The sequence below is a fragment of the Natator depressus genome, chromosome 5 (assembly GCF_965152275.1).
Source record: "Natator depressus isolate rNatDep1 chromosome 5, rNatDep2.hap1, whole genome shotgun sequence".
NCBI lineage: Eukaryota > Metazoa > Chordata > Testudines > Cheloniidae > Natator > Natator depressus.
In genome coordinates this window covers 106938617-106958816 of record NC_134238.1, presented here as the reverse complement: position 1 = coordinate 106958816, position 20200 = coordinate 106938617, and the positions used below count along the sequence as shown (strand labels likewise).

General features: G+C 40.6%; 1 protein-coding gene and 2 non-coding genes across 9 annotated transcripts in view; all 3 read left to right on the top strand.

Annotated features, from left to right (window-relative positions):
- Positions 1-20200, top strand: part of NFIB (nuclear factor I B) — a 334297-nt gene that overhangs the window by 58168 nt on the left and 255929 nt on the right. The gene's annotated exons all lie outside the window — the stretch shown is intronic.
- TRNAH-GUG (transfer RNA histidin (anticodon GUG)) lies at positions 8686-8757 on the top strand. Its single transcript has one exon. It is a non-coding gene; the product is annotated as a tRNA-His (tRNA).
- TRNAH-GUG (transfer RNA histidin (anticodon GUG)) lies at positions 12940-13011 on the top strand. Its single transcript has one exon. It is a non-coding gene; the product is annotated as a tRNA-His (tRNA).

The window sequence follows — 20200 nt, the reverse complement described above, 5'->3', positions numbered from 1 at the left end:
CTAAAGATTCGTTCCACTTAGTTTAAAAGCTTGTCTCTTTCACCAGTAAAGGATATTACCTCACCCACCTTGTCTCTCTAATATCCAGGGACCAACAAGCTACAACGACACTGCAAATAAAAATGTTATGTGATCATAAACGGTAAATGCGTAGATCTACCTTGTCTTTCCTTTAAGAGGTCCGTGCTATGGAAGTGTTTGAGAACTGCTCCTATAATCTTTTAGCCTCACCTACAACAGGAAATTGACCTGTTTCTGATAAGAATGGGACCTCCCTATCTAGAATTGAAAATGGCTGAACTGCTAGTGTAGATGAGAGCAAACAATTCACAACACCATTACACAAAGTGCAACTGAGGGTTGATCTAGTGCCTGTTTGCTGTCCTCTCCTCTACTTTTGTGGCATATCTGCTGCGTCTCTCTGACACACACATCTCCATCACACAGGATCTAGCCCTAGGACCTTCCACCCAAGTAGCTCAGAGTCCTATTCAGTGTTGCCTGTGGCCTGTGTTCTGGGCAGTGGCTCCTTTTGTTTCACTTATCTTATTCCATAAAGGAGCTGAAACTGCTTTTTACACTTATCCTGAAAGAAGAGTGGCTGTTACACTCAACAGCTGCACCAGAGGTGTGTCAATTTTGTGCTGACCAGGGGCAGGTACAAGGAGGGGGGCAAGCAGGGATATGCGCTCCAATAAACATTGGGCCACAGAAGTCCTCCCAGACCTGGGAGGAGGGAAAGAAGAGCAACCTCGTACGGGGCCAGGGTTGGGGGAGACAGGAGAGGAGGAAGAGTGAGCTTTTGCCGGGGGTGGGGAGGGATGAGGGGAGGAAGATCAAGCACCTGCCAGAGCCAGGATGGGAGTGGTGATAGGGAGGGAAGAGCATGCTCCTCCCGGGTTGGGGCAGAGGGGGTGGGGAGGCACATGTCCCTGGTGCTCACTAGCATGTTGTGCTCTAACTGGCTGATGTGGACCCTGCTGGCATGCACTAAAAGTTCCCTAACACACATTAATGTAGTTCCATTTCAAACAAAATTACATTAATGCGCACAAAAGAACTTTTAGTGTGTGCCAGCAGAGTTCACATGGTGGGTGCAAGATACACTAGTGTGCACTAGAATGTATACCCCCAGTGGTGCTGGAACAGGTTTCCGAGTGGGGGTGCTGTACCCCCACTTACCTTTGTCCATGCCCCTCACTGCCCCCTAGGGCTGGGGCCGGGAACAGGGCCGTGGCTCCAGTGTGGGATGCGGACAGGTTAAGGGGGCTAAGGCTGGGGCCACAGCTATGGGTGAGTGCGGAGTCCTGGGCTGGTGGCCGGGACCCAGCAGTGGAGCCCTCAGGCCCAGGGGTGCTGCAGTACCCCCCGCATCCCTAGTTCCCACACCTATGTATACCCCTCTCATAGACTTTAAGGCCAGAAGGGACCCCCATGATCATCTGTTGTGGTCCTGAAACAGGTTTTCCCCCATCTGCACCAACAGTTCAACCATTTTCAGTATTGCTGCCTGCCCTTGGTCAGGATTTCCACTGGGGCAAACAGTTTTAAACTTAAACTTATCTGCAGGCTCAATTAGCATATATGCTAGCAAAACTACCACCCCCCTTTCAGGCCAGCAGCAGCCACCTTTGGACTGTGCCAGCAAAAGTGAGCATGGGGCTAGTTTGGCCCATTTTTTGGATAAATTTGGATCAGTATGTATGAGTAGATGCACTGTATAAAAGTCTATTGCAATTTTTAAAAAGGTCAATCTATATAACAATGTGAGTGTTCTTTATACATCCCCCTAGATTTTTAACTAAATGCAAACATATACTGATTTACAAAAGGTAATAATTAATAGGAGATAATGGAAATACAAAAGTAGCAATACACAAAATGAAACCTAGACAAAGGAGCAGACATCAGGGGCCCGATCCTTTATTTCTTGAAGGCAACAAGAGCTTGAAGGCATTTTAAGAAAAAAAACTGCACCAGTATATTTATCTGTATAAACAAGATGAACAGCAAAATGTAAGCGTATTGGAATGATAAGAAATCTTTTATAGTTTGTCAGTGCAAAAGAGATGGTTAATTAAAGCAGGAATATTCCAACCGAGGGATAAATCTTGCTGTCCGTATTCAAGAAAAAATTTCCAGTGACTTGAATGGGAATTTTGAATGGGAAACAGGTCTCTGTTTACCTGCAGCTGTTCTTGGTGTCTCTTTATTTGTCTCGCCTTAGCCGACATTGTACTTTTGAGCTCTCCGCCTCACTGTTGCAATTTTAATATTTTTGTGCTGACAGTCCTTTGTAATGAAACCAGCAGCTGTAATTTTTTGATAGTGTGACTGAGGATATGTCTTTACTGCAGAATTACTTTGCCCTGACACCCCCTCCTGTCCACACACACAGAGCCTTCTCACCCAAGTTTAGTGATGCTTCAACCTGGTTTGTTGGCCTGGCTGGGGCTATTGGCTAAAACCCAAACAAGTGACAGCCTCACTTGGGTTTTTGTTTGGGAGGTCCAGGTACTAATTTTGACTCCACTTCAGGGAAGTCACAATGCTAACTGTTGCTATCCAATTCCATAATATTCATTTTATGTGAATAGTATGTGTGATTTTGCCTTCATATGTTTTAAGGATGACTCTAGAGAGAGAACAGGTTGAAATGGGAAAAGGAAAAAGGAAAAATATAGTTTGCTCTTCCAAACTCTGTCCACCGCCTAAGCTCCAGCCACTTGAGATGCCAAAATGAGACTCCACTCACAATGTATAGGGTTTCAAAATATAATTCTGGGTGCTCTGCTAGACCCCTCAGTCTAGTCTTCATGACTGGTGTGGAAAAAATGTGATGATGCTCTCCCAGGTACATAAAAATGAGATGTAGAGTAGAGATCGCTCAAAGTAGATTATGCAGATCATGACCCTCCCTTTTCTTTCTTTCATGCTTTGATCAGAAGTGAAATAATTAATGTTTGGAACATTTAAAGCATCATTATTGGGCATCTGAGTTAATATTTTACTGATATGAATGGGGCAATTCACTATCTCAGAGCTATTGTCCCAGGCTCTTTGCAAACTCAGTCATAATGCTGCAGTAATTATGCAAGGTTCATATTTTTAAGGTTTTCTTCACAATCATAAGGACTAGAGGTTTTTTCGTTTAATGAAAGTATAGATTTTGGAGCTGCGCTGATACACAGTATTGCTGCATATTCCACTCCTCTTCCATGCAAGCCCTGCAAGGCAAGTAAAAATATCCTGCCCAGCCTCTGCTCTGTCACGTTTGGATGGGGACAGCAAACCATCATAATAAATGGAAATAACAGGGGAACAATATGGAAAAATAAAAAATATGACATCCAGATATATGACTTTGTGTTATGATTCCGTCAGATTTTGCATGCTAAGCAAGGTCGAGCTGGGTTATTACTTGCATGGGAGTCTTTCCTTATAAGTACTGAACCCATGACCTATCTTATTAATTAATGAAATGTGAAATCTAGGTCCTGAATGTTTGTGATCAGTAAAATACATTGGCACATTTTATAAAAGCAGAGATAGTAACCAGTGTTTTGATCATATTCTAACGTAAGTAATTACATTCAGTCTTCTGCACCTAAATCCCTCCTCTGCCCCCCACAGTTTCATCTGGATACAGTATTCATCATTTCCTGTCCTACAATGAGCATTGCTGCTGAGTGATATTAAAGAGCAGCCATTCTACCTCAGTGAGTGATCCCTTTGGACAGTTTGCACATAATTTTAGTGCCCAAGCCCACAGATAAAATTATTTTAACTCGTGAATAAGTGTTTGTGGAACCCAATTTCATAAAGCATTTTGAGATCTTTCTGGATGACACGTGCTGTATCTATCCTATACACATAAATCTCTTTGCATATATAGATATCAGTATAATCTAAATACTGACACATGGCTTGGAAACTGACTGAAGGAATGTAAAAGAAAGATGTTAATAACTGCAATGTATTAAATTGGGGGGAAATGTTTACTGGGGTACTTCAGGGCTTGGTTTTTCTTAGCAGGGCTTGGTTTTTCTTAGCATCTTTAGTAATGAGCTGGAACGGGGTACCTACAACATGTTAGTGAAATGTGCAGATAACTATTGCTAATCCCAAGCATTCATAAATCATGAATTTTTTTTTAAATACATTTTACATTCTTTTTATTTGTCCTCTGGGTTTTAAGCTTTTGAGGTTCATGTTTTTAAGCTTTCCTCTGCAACAGCAAGAGCTAGAATGTTACTTTTTTAAAATGAAAGCTGAGATTTTCATGTAATCACGTGACTCCAGAAACTGGGCCTTTAAGAAAAACAGCAAATATTATTAGACTACTGATAAAAATCATGCACGTTTGCTGCACTGAGATAAAGCTAAATTGTCATTTGTTGCAATCTCTAGTCAGGACAGAGCAGTAGTCAAAGGAACTTAATGAAGCTAAAAATATGTAGAAAATTTATAAAATGAAATTCAACCTGGAAAAATGCAAGTTTATTAATCCAGAGGGGAAATAATCCATATGCATATACAGTAGGAAGGAGAATTTAGCAGGATGCAGTACTGCAAAGAAACTCTGGATGACTGGAACTGCAAATGAGAGATGAATTTGCAGTGCAAACTGACAACAAAAAACACCAGTGCAGATTTGGGCTGCATACCAGAGGCGTCAAATAATGGAAAGTAGTTTACCTTACTATACAGACATCTGAGAGTTTGCAAGAGTGTAGATTTTTAAACCCACAGCTTCCTTGAATCAAGGCCTGATTTCCTCATTGCCTTTCACCTTGCATAAAGTGGGTGTTAAATGCTAGCAAACTGCATTCACTTAACACAGGTGGCAGTCTTTGAGATGCACAAGTGTCAATGACTACACTGTAGAAGGCAATAGGGACTCAGACTCTTCTAGGGATTTCATCTGAACTGTGAGTTTTGTTCTTTTGTGTGTTTTACTTAGGGGAAAAAAAAGTTGTAGCTGAATATATGGACCCTGTGGTTTTTTTGACTAAAACCCAAGCAGAAAGGTAGAGAATTCTTTGCTACATGGGTCTGATGAAAACCCATATGCAGCATTATATTCATTCCAGGCAACCAGAAAGAGATTGCAAAAATGGAGCAATAAAATTATTAGGAGCTGGGGAGGCTTGGGCCTTGTGTAATCATTTGCACAGGTGTAAAATGCTATCATGGTGTACATGAAGAGTTCAGATTTGGTTGCACTGGTGTAATGACTGTACAAGGAATAATAGGATATAATTCAGAGGGAGGATTCAGGCTGATGGCAAATGGCCATGTTTCTCCTGGAACTTGGGGGGGGCATTGTGCCTATATGAGGTTCAATGGCTCCTAGAAAACCCACTGGAGGAGGGTGCCCCACACTGCCCCCATTGCAGGACTGTGCCTTAAAGTATTTGGCACACATCTTTTATAGCTTGTGGTGTTTAGTGAGTGCCATGGATCTATATGGCAATGTACAAATATAGAAGATATGGAGTTTGAGTCTCCTCTGCCTTGTATAGTCTTGCAGAGACTTCTGTGGGTTAGCAGGGGACAATGCCATTTATCTGCACTAAGAGAGATCCATTGCTGATGCAGATAAACTAGAGGTGAATGCTGGTTTAACTATGAATGTAGACCAGCCCAGATCATGTTTAGCACCATTTCAGAACCCATACTTAATTGCTGTTCTCAGTGGTGGGTACATTTTCCATTGTAGATAAGGCCTTATGCTCTTCTCCTGACTAGCCGCTTCTGGCCTGTGTGAGTCTTCTATCCTTCCGTTGCTAGAAGTAGACACAATGACTAGTCCCTGTGCCTTCAAAAGAGAAATATGCTACAGAAGCAGATAATTGTGGTGGAAGAGAGTTCCTGTTTTTTATGTATATGTCTTGATTAATACAGAATGAAGGAAGAGAATATCCGAGCTAGACAGTATAGAAGCAGAATTGTTTCTCAGTATATTTTTCAATTACAGACCATTTGAATTAATGTTTTTTACTATTACTACAGCTAAAAACATTTCATTTACATTTTTAATAAATAGCCTGAAGCCAATTTTTTCTGCTTATTATAAATTCTCTTTTTACTAAGATGTAGGTTTCTTCCCTGAAGGCATGGTGAGCAGAATTCCAGACCTACTGAGTTCCAGCAGAGTTCTGTTTACTATACTAGTAATAATACTTACCATTTATATAGATCTTTTCATCTGTAGATAGTGAAATGTTTTTCACTGACAAGTGTGTATCATTATCCCCATTATACAGATGGACAGAAGTTAAGTGACTGCTTAAAGTCACATGATGAGTTAATGATAGGTCTCTAGTTCTGATTCTGTTGCAAAGCCCACTGAAATCTTTGTAACAGTTGACTTCATTAGGCTTTGAATCATATCCCAGAACCCAGATTTCCTCAGCAACATGCTCAGTCCACATTTAGAATACTTGAGTTAGAAGGTTTAAACTTTTAAGATCTGAAGTTTAAGGCTCTCATTTGGCAGGTCTTGGGGACAGGAAGGGGGTTGTACCATTCTATGTTAGAGATGAATGATGAGCAGTATTTGCATGTTAGGAAGCTGTAAGAGTTTAGAATCTCTTTCTCCATACTTGGGCTAAACTTCCATGGTTTCCCATGCCTGAGTAAAGTTTGCAGCACTTTGCTGAAGACCAGTATCCTTAATAAGTCACTGAGCAGACCAGAGTTTGTAATATTCAGCATGTACAAAACATCACATCTGAGACCTCAGTAATAGTAATTTTATTTTCATAAAAACAATGAGGAGTCTGGTGGCACCTTAAAGACTAACCGATTTATTTGGGCATAAGCTTTCATGGGTAAAAAACTACTTCTTCAGATGCATCTTATGCCCAAATAAATCGGTTAGTCTTTAAGGTGCCACCAGACTCCTCATTGTTTTTGTGGATACAGACTAACACGGCTACCCCTCTGATACGTCTATTTTCATAATTTTGCTATCTATTGCATTTATGTTCATCTTGGTTTTTGTGTTTTTAAAAATCATGTCCATTCTATTTGTATATAATCTCACCTGGCATAGTAAGGGATGCTCTCCCAGGCATAGTGCTGCTCTACATTGCCCCCTACTCAGTGCTCTGCACAGAGCCCATGATGCTAAGATTTTCTGTTCTGGCTGTGATTGCCAGTGAAGTTTTTGGCGCACACCTCTGTAATGGATTGGGCCCCCACCATTCTATCTGCAGTGCCAGCAACCCCATATTCTCTTAGATATTTCCAGTGCCAACTGCTCAGAGGAATTATCATGATAACACATTGTAATGTTTTTCAGTCTTAAATATGATTTAAGATAGTAGGAAGCTCTTATTTTAAGATTTTTCCCATTACTTAGAATGTTGCATGGTATAGTTTCATTTTGCTGGAGACTTCATTTCACAGAATTGTATTAAAATCTCTCATGCTTTGTTTTGGGTATCCAAACGTTGTTTGTGCTCATTATATTGAGACCTGAAGATCTAGACACAAAAGGACAGGTGGTTTTCAGCGTTTGGCTCAGCAGCATGCATCAGAGTATAATTCAGCAATAATTGACTGTTGCCTTTAATCAGGGGTGAAAGTAAGTCTAGGGACTTACTGGTATGGGGCTGGGGCTGGGGCCAGCTCTGGCCCCCGGAAGCGGTGGGGCCTCGGGCAGAAGGGGCGGAGCTGGGGGTGGGGTCAGAGGCAGCCCTGGCCCACCCTGTACCAGCAAGTTCCTCCTTCCCCCTCCCCGGGGTAACACTGGCAGCCGGGGGCTCTGGCAGCGGTTTAAAGGGCCCGGGGCGGTAGTGGTGGCCGGAGCCCTGGGGAAGCGGCGGCAGGGCTCTGGGGACGATTTAAAGGGCCCAGGGCTCGGCCGCCGCTACCCCAGGGCTCCGGCAGCGGGGCTCTGGCAGCAATTTAAAGGGCCGGGGGCTCCAGCAGCTGCTGGGAGCCACAGGCCCTTTAAATTACGCCTGGGGAAGCTGATCCACCCCAGTACGGCGCACCGGCTCTTGCCGGAACGCCGTACTGGGGTGTACCGTCTTACTTTCACCTCTGCCTTTAATTGATACACACTCCGTGGGCAGTTCCCTGTGACGTTGGCATTGGTGTTTGAATATCTCCTGGCCTATCCAAGAGAATAACCATACAAATACAGGACAATGAATTTGAGCAACATTTCAGTGCATGGTATAGTTGGAAAAAAAATTCTTGGCAAGAACATTCAAAAGAATGTCATTGTGGAATAGTGAAATGACTGGTGCTTGTTCTTCTGTTAAGCAAATGTGTTTTCGCATCTTGTTGGGAAAGAAATAGATACAGTTTCTGTGCCTAAATAAATGTACTGTCCCGTGACCCTATGTTACAAATGAGAAAAAAGGTGTGGGATTGCCATAAAGAATGGGCAGGCTTTTATGGCCTTCCTGAACCGATTCATGGCCCACTTTGGGTGGTCATGACCCCCAGGTTGATAAGACATAAATTAGTATAGAAAGTAGAATTCAGCGCAGGAGCAAACACGAGCAGATTGCAGAGTGTAATGACTTGCTCATGAAAATATTCTAGCCAGCTGTGTCTGAGCTGATTTTAAAACAACAAACTGGGGAGGAGGTGGTGCTATGCCTTTTGCCTTCAACACTGCAACAGGGAAAAAAGCAAGCTAAATATGCAGTTCCCTGGTAGCTTGCCGTGATCGTATAGTGGTTAGTACTCTGCGTTGTGGCCGCAGCAACCTCGGTTCGAATCCGAGTCACGGCAGGAAAGGAAATACATTTTTTTTAAAATACAGAATTTAAAAATAATCTATTAGTGAAACCTAATAATACAATGAACAAGCAATTAGAAATCTTGTAACTTTTACAAGGATGACTTGTAAAATTTATCTATAACCATGAAGTAAGTATTAATTTAATAAGCCTATTGTAAGTGTGTGGGCTGTAGGGGTTTGTTTTGTTAATTTTAAATGTCTGTTTATGGATAATGTGATGCACTGTGGCATGGTGAGCATGTAATTTTTATTAATTACACCTACTTTAGGTCTGGACTGAACAAGCTCATGCAGTCTGCTTATTTTTGATCTTTGCCAGTAGTGTATAATAATAAAGCAACATCCCTGAATTACTTGAACATATGACAGCAATAGATGTGAAAATCTTGCTTAATCGGGCATGAATTGTTGTTACCAGGAGGTTTTTTCTGGGTGACAGACAAAATTAACTGTCCCTCATCAGTGATTCCAGGAAACCCTTTGTCTCTGTGCTAAGCACTGAGTGTAATGTAACTTTCTTTATCACTGCCTCATATAAGAACTCCAGTTCTTAGAAAGAAGACCTCTAAAAGGGGCATTTGGATTTTATAAATTACACTATAGCAAATATCAGTAATTCATGTAATACATCATATAAATTCACAATAGAATTACATGCTATATAAATGAATGAGGGCTTATTGCTAAGGAGTTAGAATATTTAGATGCCATTTTATGGAAGCTCTGATCATTGGTTCTTAAGTGTATCAGAAGTAAGACTAAGAGCAAATACCTTTATTATTACTTATTTGTATTTGGTTTAATATCTGTCTTCTACCTATGGATTATATCCTGCATAGAGAGGGGACTTGACAGACACACATTTTGGATGAGTTCTATGATCCAGTATTTTCCAAAGCCTCACATGAAATACAGGCTTTCTGAAAGTTTTTTACTGAAAATTTTCAGGGAGTTTATATACTGTGGCCTTTTTAGTTACAAGCTGTTCTGGGAATTAAGTTTCCTGAAATTGTGAGCAGCACTCTGAAAAATAATGTGAAATAAAGGTGAGCTCATCTGTGCTTAAACAACGTTATTTACATATGTCAAGTCTGAGTGCACTTTAACCTGAGTCTTCTCCCACTCCTGTTGTTGCTTGTGATGTCATCTGGGAAATAAAGTGGTGTGGTGGGTGTTGAAGTCCTCCACAAATCCTCTGTCAGTATCAAAAAACAATGTTGCATGTGAATTTCTTATTTCCCTGTCGCTTTCAATGATGTGGAGAGAAGGTCACATGAGTCTTGTGTTTTGTGAGTGCTTCTGTACACATTAAGTTGTTCCTGATTAACTCCATGTGTGGACACTCTTAATCCAGAATAAAAGTGTCCACACATGGAATTAATCAGAAACAACTCCATGGATAGACAAGCCCTTAGAGTGAAGGAACCTATTGCCTTGATTCAAGACAGTTCTTAAATCTCATTGAACTAAATGGGACCTATCACTGATACAGTGCTTTACAAAGGAAGTGAGTATCATTATCCAATTGGAAAACTGAGGTTTGGAGAGGTGAAGTGGTTTGCCCAGGTCACCCAGCTGGCTGGTTTCCTGAATCCTATTCCAGTGCTCTAGCCACTAGGCCACACTGATGCATTCCTGAACTGTAGTCTATAACAGGATGATCTCTGCTAACTTTCTCCTAGGCTACTGTGTGGTGATCATTGTAGTAAATATAATAATCACTTTTAATTTTATGGGCACTCTGTTGTGAATGCCTCTGCATATTAAATGTAAATTTAAAGCACATTTACTGAACAAATTCCCTTAATTGACTGAATTCCATAAATGAAGTAATACTGCAGTCTACCTCAATAGAGCACTTCTGCCCTTCAGAGACATACATATTTCACCTTTCTCACACCTCTATTTCTCACTGAGAGTGCTTTGGAATGTCATTTATGTGCCTCAGTTTCCCTCTCTGTAAAATGCCTTCCCATTCTTGTAAAGGCCTTCCAGATGGAAAGCACTATGTATGTGCTAAATAGTCTTCCTAAATGTATAAGTTACAAAAAGGAGAATACATTGTGTACTGTCTGCTGTGCTATTCTTATACACTTTTGAAGTCTAGAGAATTCTCAACTAGTATAAAGTCAGTGGAGCTGGCGCTTACCCCTTACCTTTCAACCTGGCAGTTCCCTATGGCAATTCTCTGCTGGAGCATGATCACATAAGGGCTGTAGCCATCCCTCATAAGTTAGAGATGCCTAGATGCTGCTCTAACTTATGTTAGAGCTGTAGTTGTGGCAACTTGAGAATCAGGCAGCCATAACTGGCTCTGTTATGGGCCCATGCTGCACTTAGAGCTGGCTCTATAAATGTAAAATGGATTACCCAGAAGAGACATTACAACAAGTAAAACTAATGAATTCTCAAGGGAACTTCTGTGAGGAGGACAATGATGTATGGAGGGAAGTGGCAGAAGAAAAACAAGGTGGACTGGTTAATGGGCCCACTGACCCTTTTACCTTCCTAAGATTTTTCTTATGTAAATACAGGGAGATCCTGTTCTTCTGCAAAAACATAAGCTAAGTCTCATTCTTTTCACAATATCTCTTACAAAAGTACTTGTGTGTGTTTCAGTAATTAATTTAAAAAATCTGTTCTCTGTGTTCCAAAGCAAAAGAGAGGATTTAGCCCAGTTGATTTACATGTAGAAATTCAATAAGTGTAGGTGGAAATATTCAGAACACACAGAATAACACAATGGAGATTTGTGCAGATCCTGGTTTAATAAAATATTAGTAGAAAACTGTTGCTTTTATCAGCATTAAAACATCATTGTCACAGTGATTTGCTGACTGCAGAATCTCAACCCAGCAATGCTACTTGCTTAAAAGTCACTTCATCAGCTTCCCTAAAATTCCTCGTTAGAACTCTCTCTTTTGCTGTGAGGTCTACAAAAAACTTGACAAGTTAGGCAGCTGGTATGCCAAAACCACTGCCTATCATGAAAAGAAAAGGAGTACTTGTGGCACCTTAGAGACTAAGGAATTTATTTGAGCATGAGCTTCCGTGAGCTACAGCTCACCTCATCGGATCCGAAGAAGTGAGCTGTAGCTCACGGAAGCTCATGCTCAAATAAATTCCTTAGTCTCTAAGGTGCCACAAGTACTCCTTTTCTTTTTGCGAATACAGACTAACACGGCTGTTACTCTGAAAACTGCCTATCATGTTGACCAACATTGTCTCATTGTTTCCCTCTGTCCATATTCTCCTATTGTCTCTTGTCTTATGCTTAGATTGTAAGTTCTCTGGGGGTGGGGGCTGTCTTTTTGTTTTGTGTTCGTATAGCACATTGCACAGTTAGGTCCTGGTCTGTGACCTGAACTACCAGGTACTACCACAATACTACTAATAAATAAATTAATAATAACCTGAGAATATCAGCTTTTTAAAACAAGTAAATTTCTCTCCTGCATAGTTGCAGAGAAAAACTTGAAAATGTGGGCTCTAAATGCTCTAACACCACCAGGCAAATAAAAAGAACTTCACATTTGGTATTTATTTTTAAAATCTCTTGAGGTTTTTTAACCACTGCTATCATTTTTGAGGGCTTGATTCATGACTTTTGAGTGTGTGCGGTTGGCAGTACTGGGTCACTGGATTGAACAGTATCATAATGTGTGTGTCGGGGGAATCTTTCAAACAAAATGAATTACTCAAAATGTCTACTACATTTTATTGGTTGTGTTGTGTAAGATCAGTCCCCCTTCTTTCCATGATAGGATAGCCAAGGCCAGTTTTAAAAACTAGGCTTCCAAATCCAAACCCTACTTGAAATGCATTTTAGAGACTGTCTCAGGAAAAAGAAATGTACAGTATCAGCACTAGCTACTTAAAACAAAAGCTTCCACAATTTTAAAAAACAAAAAACAACCCCACCCCACCCCCCACACACACATTCTGTTTAACCAGTAACTTGAGAATAGAACTTTTTTCTGATTATGCACAGTGGTGGGGAGAAATAAGTTTTGAACAATGGAGAAACGAGAAAATTCTTAAGTCTTTCCTCAGTTTAGCACTGCCTGGAGGTGCAAACAGTCACGTGAATCATGGCAACCAATCTCACTCGGTAGCTGTGTTCTCAGAGCTCTGCTAGGGGACAACCTATAGCATGCTAACTGCACTAGCTTGCCGTGATCGTATAGTGGTTAGTACTCTGCGTTGTGGCCGCAGCAACCTCGGTTCGAATCCGAGTCACGGCAGGAGAGAGCTGGGTTTTTTTTGTTTTTGTTAATATATATTCCCTTTCCAAAGGCTCTCATTTAACACAATACTAACTACATATAAATGCTTGGTCAGCAGTAATTCAGCCAGCCCAAAATAATTGCATCTACTTATTCTCTAAAGCACAGCAAAATGTAAGGAAGGGGCAGTTGCACACAATTGCAATTAGCTCATTACCAGAGGAGGAAATTGAATCTCTTTGCTCCATATTTGCCTTATCCCTTTCTTTTTATGTCATTTTGAACAACTTCCATGAATGTTACTATATCCTGTAACCTTGGTGCAGTATTTAATTGACTCCATTCTGGAAGGGTTTTAACATACCTCTCTTTTTCCCAGGGAAGATATGATTTTCTTTCTGCAGTCTGTCTCTGGAAATTCCACCACCACAAAAGAAAATCCCAGAAGGACACAACAGGAAAAGCAGCAAAGGATGCGTGAAATTAAGTGCGAGTCATTCCTTTAGCATAAGGCTTTCCAGCACCTCACTTCCAAGAATGAGCCATTTATGAGGTCAATAACTGACAGCAATAAATGCAAAACACCAGGTCTGTGTGTGACACAGGCACATTTGGTTCTAAAATAAGTGACAGGCTGTGGGAAATGAAGCACAGTTTTAGTGGGGGGCAGGGAGGTGTGGACAGGAGGGTATTGACAGCTGGGGGAGAGAAAGAAAAATGATGCCCATTCTTCCCTTTTCTTCCCTACTGCCCTGCAGATTTGACTCCATTTTTGGGGGAGGGAAGGAAGGAGGACTGGTCTGCTAGTATGTCCAGGGTTGGGCTCACTAGAAGCCTAATGGAGGGAGAGCAGAAAGTCATTTAGGAAATGATCCTGGACAGTGCTAAAATGAAACATTCTTTTTATTGGGGAAGAAAGGACCAACTGATGGAACAATTTAATCTCTTAATAATATCTAGAGTGTTTAAAACCTTCTTTCTTAACTTTGTCATAGGATACAAAATAATAAATGAGTTAAAAAATAAAGGCACAGGCTCAATCACGAGCCATTTAGTTTTGTTAAAGGGATTTCTCCAAACCAAATACACATAGGCCATGTCTACGCTAGGAGCAGTTTACCAATGTAGGAATACTGGTATTTTATGCCCGCAAAGTACTCCTGCTGGGATAGCTGCATCCACACTAGATCTGTGCTTTGTACCAGCATAATACCCCCCACCCCAAGTGAAACAAGCTATAACCCATAAAAACCCAGTTTTCCTGTTCTAACTGCATCTATGACCACAGACTTCTGATGGCCCTGCTATGTTGGACAGGGATCATACCTCTTCATACTCTGACATAGGTATGCTAACAGTAGTCTGTAGTGCAAACGTAGCCACAGACAAACAAGGCAGGAAAGAAAGAAAGAAAAAGGAGAAGAATGCTCCTTTATGGGAAGACAGAAAGTAAATGGCTGTAAATTTTTGACAGCTCAGACTAGAGTCATGGCTTTTTTCCTAAACAAACAGAATCTCTGGTCCTTCTGAGGTCAGGAGAGCTTGATCGGAAAGCAAAATTCATGGCTTCCTAGTTCTTGGATGGAACAGAGTTCACCCCTCTCCAGGTGTCAGGTCCAGCAGAGATTGGATTCAGTAAGAAAAATGAGAAAACCAGTTCCAGGATAATCTTGGACACATTATTAAACATGAGAAACACCCTGGTCATGAAGTCCACTAGGTGGTATTTAATCCCACTGAATCCATAACTCAGAGCAAATAAGGAAATGGAAAGGACAGACACTGAATAAGTCAGAACAAATCAGTCCATCAACTATTGAATCACACCCAAAATTCATTTGGGGTTTTACAGCTTTAGTCCATTGGGCAAAATCCACCCTATTTATAGCAATTGTTACAGAAGTTTCTTGTAACTACCTTTAACTCAAGTTTAGTTCTTACACAAGACCGATTTAAAGCAGTCTTAATATGTTTAAAAAAAAAAAAAGGCCAGTTTTCAAAAGAGAAGTTCACAGCATGCACTAGGTTTTTCTTAGCATCACTGCAACTAAATAATTTAGGCATTTTCTCTATAGTTCCATGGTAAGAGGTTATTAGTTTACTTTACAATTTTTTAAAAATATACAAAATTCTCCCTGCAGTTGTATCATAAATATGTGACTGAATCCATAGTATCTTTTGTGACAGAAACAGAGCCAGTGCACTTGCGACCCTGGGATGACTGATAGCAGCACTGCAGATGCTAGTACAACAGACCCCACTGTGCAATAGGGTTTCCTAGAGAGACAAGATGTCCATTAAGACCAGCAGTGCTGAATGTTACAATGCTGAGAGGTACACAACAGGGAATGCTAGGGGCATGGGGTCTCCTTCCAGTAGCATTTCCTTTGTTTAAAACATTATTATTCTTTAGTGGATCAGCGGGTATTTATTATTAGTGAGGGGGCAGGTTTAGCAGTCAGGAACCATGAGAACTAAGTGATGATAGAGGGGCAGGACAAAGGAGCCAGGACCCAATGAGGCTGGGGTGCTCCATGCATCGGAACCCCAGGAGAAGCATGAGCCACTTTGGGAGTGGGAAAAGCAGACTGAGTAGTATGATTATACTGGGATAATACACAGATCATAACAAAATATTTGCTACAATCTGACACTGAATACTCCAAGTGGATACAATCTGGAGAACGTATTTCCAGTGCCAGGTAATCAATATTTAGGGGGCTATAACATAACAAGAAAAGTTCTTTTCTCAAAGCCTTTCAAGTGACCTACATTCTGAGAAATCTTTGAAGAGAGGTTCTTCTGTGGAAATACTTGGAACTATTGTATTTTGCAGGTAGGGCTGCTCAGGATGACATGGAGAAATAAAACATTGTTTGTCCATGAGAAAGTACTGGGATGAATATTAAAGCATTAATGAACATACATGGATGTTCCTAACCTTTGCAGAATGATGGGGCAATGAGATCTCTAATTTTAATTTCAACAAATCTGATAAAAATGGTAAGATAATTCAATGGACCAATTTCAATTAAACTCCGAATCAAAATGCCATGCTTATTAAGTTTATGAAATAGGAACTGGGAACACTTCTGAAGCTAGACAGATCTTTTCAGCTAATGTCCCAATTAAAAAAAAAAAAAAAAAAAAAAAAAGCAACAGGCCTAATTCTCTACTGTTCTGTACTTTGTATTGCGCAGAGTGAGCGTGAAATGCTACCATTCTGATTTGGTAGCATTTTTACACCTACTTTTCCCTGGTTTAAATGGTTTCACGAGAGGCAACGGTGTTGAGAATTAGGATTTTTTCATATATCTACTAAACACACACACAAGAGTTTACATAAAAGAGAGGGAGGGCTAGAGAGAAAGCAAGAGAATACATACAGGAGGGCAATGCACCACATTTCTGTTATGAAACCCAAAACTACACAAAATCTTGCCGCCTTCTGGGTTTTGTTAAGAAACTCAGAACTTATCCCAGGTTCGTCAAAAGATTCACAATGTTATGGGTGTCCAGGCCCATTTCTGGGTTTGCACTGAAATTGTGCAGAATTCATGATCAAGAAGTGAAGCAAGGCGAAACTCAGTAGTATGTCACTTATTTTCAAACCTGAAACAAAGCTAAACTCAAAGGGGTGAAAACCACAAAGATAAAAAAAATCCTCACATAAGATTTGTAACATCCCTCCCCCGCTTTCCGTTTCATAGAACTCATTACATACGGGAAACCAGAGACTTTATCTAGTGAACAATACAGTTTTTAAACACTAGAGAAAGATTATGGGAAATACCATACAACTGTAACATCATGCTCCAATTATTCTTTTCCAAATGCAAAATCGGGCATTAGGAACATCTTTCTGTCATTCTTCTTTTAGCTAAAGTCTCACCAATTACCTTCTTATAGTGCAATAATGCTCAATAAACTCAGAGATGAACTTTCAGATGTAAAACCATCCAAATTGTCCAAAATAAATTGCTAACATGCTTTACTGTGGAACAATGAGCTCTTTAAACTTTTAAAAAAATTTTCTACCATAGAAGAACTCCTTTCAAAGATTCTCCTCAACATGGGCCCCTTGAAAGGTTTTCAGAAGGGACCTATAAAATATTTAATACAGGTTGCAGTCCTGTAAAGAGAATGAAAAACAGAATTCATTTGATTTGATGACTGCAGATTCAAAACAGCCACTGCTTTCTTCCCAACTCAACCTTTGATCTGAATGTCAGACACGTTAGAAGTCCCTCTCCTAGATTTGTGGAGATGGAAGAAGGGAGCAAAAATAGATACCAGCATTAATTAATTAAGTTGATATATTTTTCCAGTTGTTCTATTCAGTGATCCCTGTTCAACAGTTTGTGTTTTTTAATTGTTCTTTAAAGTAATCTGTCTTTCATGGCCAATCACTATAGTATCTGGGCACATTCATTTTGTTTCAGGGCCAAATGTATACTAGTCACCTTAGGGATGCAGAGAAAGATGGGTCCCTGTCTCAGTGATTTTACAGTTTTTAGAACGAAACACGTCATTCAATGTGGGTACTTGCAAACAGAGGGGCTAGAGAATAAGAGTAACTTACTCAATGATCATGCGATCAGTTTGCTTCTTGTATGTGGAGAATGCTACAGAAGTGAGACTTTTTCATGAAGTGAAGATTTATATTAGTTCCTAGAATACAGGTATGCAAATTAAAAAATAAAACTTAGACTTCAGGACCAAAAGGATACTGTATGGTTGATTTAAAGTTAGATTCTTGTTAATATCTCTAACTTATTATTATTTATTAATAATAATAATGCAGTGTGCAAAAGTATGCAAGTGTAGTTGGAACATATTAGCTAAAAATTTTGAGCCAAAAGTCTCATATTTTATATCTATATATCGTGATTCCCAGAACAGTCAATGGGAGCTGCTCACAAACATTCAGTCAAGGTTTAAAACTGGCTCAAGGGCTGTATCACTGTATAAGTCACCTAACTGTTCTGTACCTCAGTTCTCCTCCTGAAAACTGGTGATACTAACTCTTTCCTACCTCACAGGATTGTGGTAAGATCCATAAATACTTGGGAGGTACTCAGACACTATGGAGAAGGGGAGCTATATAAGTAGTTGTATTTAGAACCCTGCAGGGATACAAATTTATATCTGTGGATATAAATCGGTATCCATGGAATTGCAGGGTTCTCACGGGAACTGCAGTGGCAAAAGGAGCAGAAGGTGGGGCCACCACTCCTAGGAGCCAGTGCCCCATGCTGGCAGGATCTCCAGCGTGGCTGTACCACCCGCAGACCTGCCCAATGCGGCGGGCACCAGGCTCACTGGCAGCTATCTCTGGTCACGCTCTTGTATTCAAGTGGCGCACACATCCACAGACAGCTGCTTGAAAGGCCTGGGGGTGGTACAGCCATGCTGGAGGAGCTGCCGGCATGGGGCGCTGGCTTCTGGGAGCAGTGGCTCCATGTTCTGCTCCTTTCGCCGCTGTGGTTCCCAGGAGAACCCTGCGGTTCTGCAGCTACTGATTTATATCTGCGGATATCTGCATCCGCGGATATAAATTTGTATCTGCGCAGGGCTCTAACTTTGTGGATGATTTCAGGGAGCAGCATGAGAGAAAGCAAAGTGCTTGTTTGAAAATTTCACAAGTGGCCAATAAAAGCTAGCATCATTGGCAGAGCAGAGGCAATAACCTGATTACAGCAGCTGGGGCCTTAACACTAAATAACTCAAGACTCAAGATAAAATTGCAAGAGTTGGCAACGCTAAGCAACTGCTGTTGTAAACCCAGCCTGCTACCTTTGTTATTTGTAAAGGAGGACTGTTGCAAAGTTTGAGAGATTACTTTTCAATGCACAATTGTTCACAGCACAGTTCTAAGTGTGATCGTTATTAAAAAGGGACTATCAACTAGTGTAGGTTTCATGCAGGAGCGGGTTGGTGAAAGCTTACAAGTCCTAATATAAAATATTTTCATTATATTTTTAAAAAATCAGTGAATATACTTTGGGGAATTGGGAGTGTTTAAAGTTAATATCTCGTAACAGAGCTGTGAACTCAAATAACACTGTGTTAGTGCTTGCAGATCAACATTTGGAGGGTGGTATGTTTAATGTTGTGCCACGGTGCATCGCTCTTTAGAGATAATCAGAACAGGAGGGCAGATAGTGGGCCTGACCACAGCTGAATACTGGCATTTGGAGTTAATTTCCCCCTTCACAACAACCAGCAGCAGGGTCTTCCCTATAGCTTAGTGATTTGCCCACCAACCCTAACTTGATGTATTTCAGAATGCCAGTGGGCTTAATCAATAGACAGGCTGCAGTGTATTGATTTTCTTGTTTATAGCTTTGCTTTTTGAGATGAGCATAAGTTATGTTGTCCAAGCGTGCTCAATGAGGGTGTCACAGTGGGGCCATTTATCAGGAGAGTATAGTTGTGGTAAATCTGGAAGACTGCAGTGACCATGTATCCTTAAGTAGATAGCACTTCCATCGAGCTGAGAGGCTGTTCTGGAATATTAATATCAATGTGGGCAGAACTTGTCCTGGGTGCCAAACACTGGGGAAGAGGATAACACCAGGATGAGGTTTCTTTAGAGGTAACTTGGGTTATTGCTATTTATATATAAGTGCAGTTGTTGTTCGTGATGCTTTACTGTGGATCTTGACTGTCATAAAGCTGTGACCTTTTCCTCAAAACCCACTGTGTGACTTCGGGCAACGTAATCCCAGCAGGAGTATATGTTTCACATAAATCCCATTTTCAATGGGAACATCTCAGTAACAAGGCCAGCAGATGTCAGTCCTGATCCACTTTTTTTCCCTCTGTACTTACACAGTTACAGACCAGTGTTCAATACCAACTTGACTATAATCCAGCCATTGTTTGTTGAGTACAGTTGATACTGGCTAATTTGAATGAATGACTGGGAGACACATTACAGGGTACTGATGTTTGTGAATTAGTGGGTAAGCAATGAAAATTGTGAGGATAATGCATCACAAAAAATGTACTTTGTTCTTTTATTTTGACACTTTCAATTTAGTTGAAGGATTTAGTTATTTCAGTTTAATAAAACCTGTGTCCAAGCTTGAAGCTTATGTTTCGTGCAAGTTAAAAGTACAAATTGGAAATACAGATGGATCCAATGTCATCATTATGAATCTACCCAACCAAAGAGGTTCCTTTACCTGCTTGCTCAGACCAT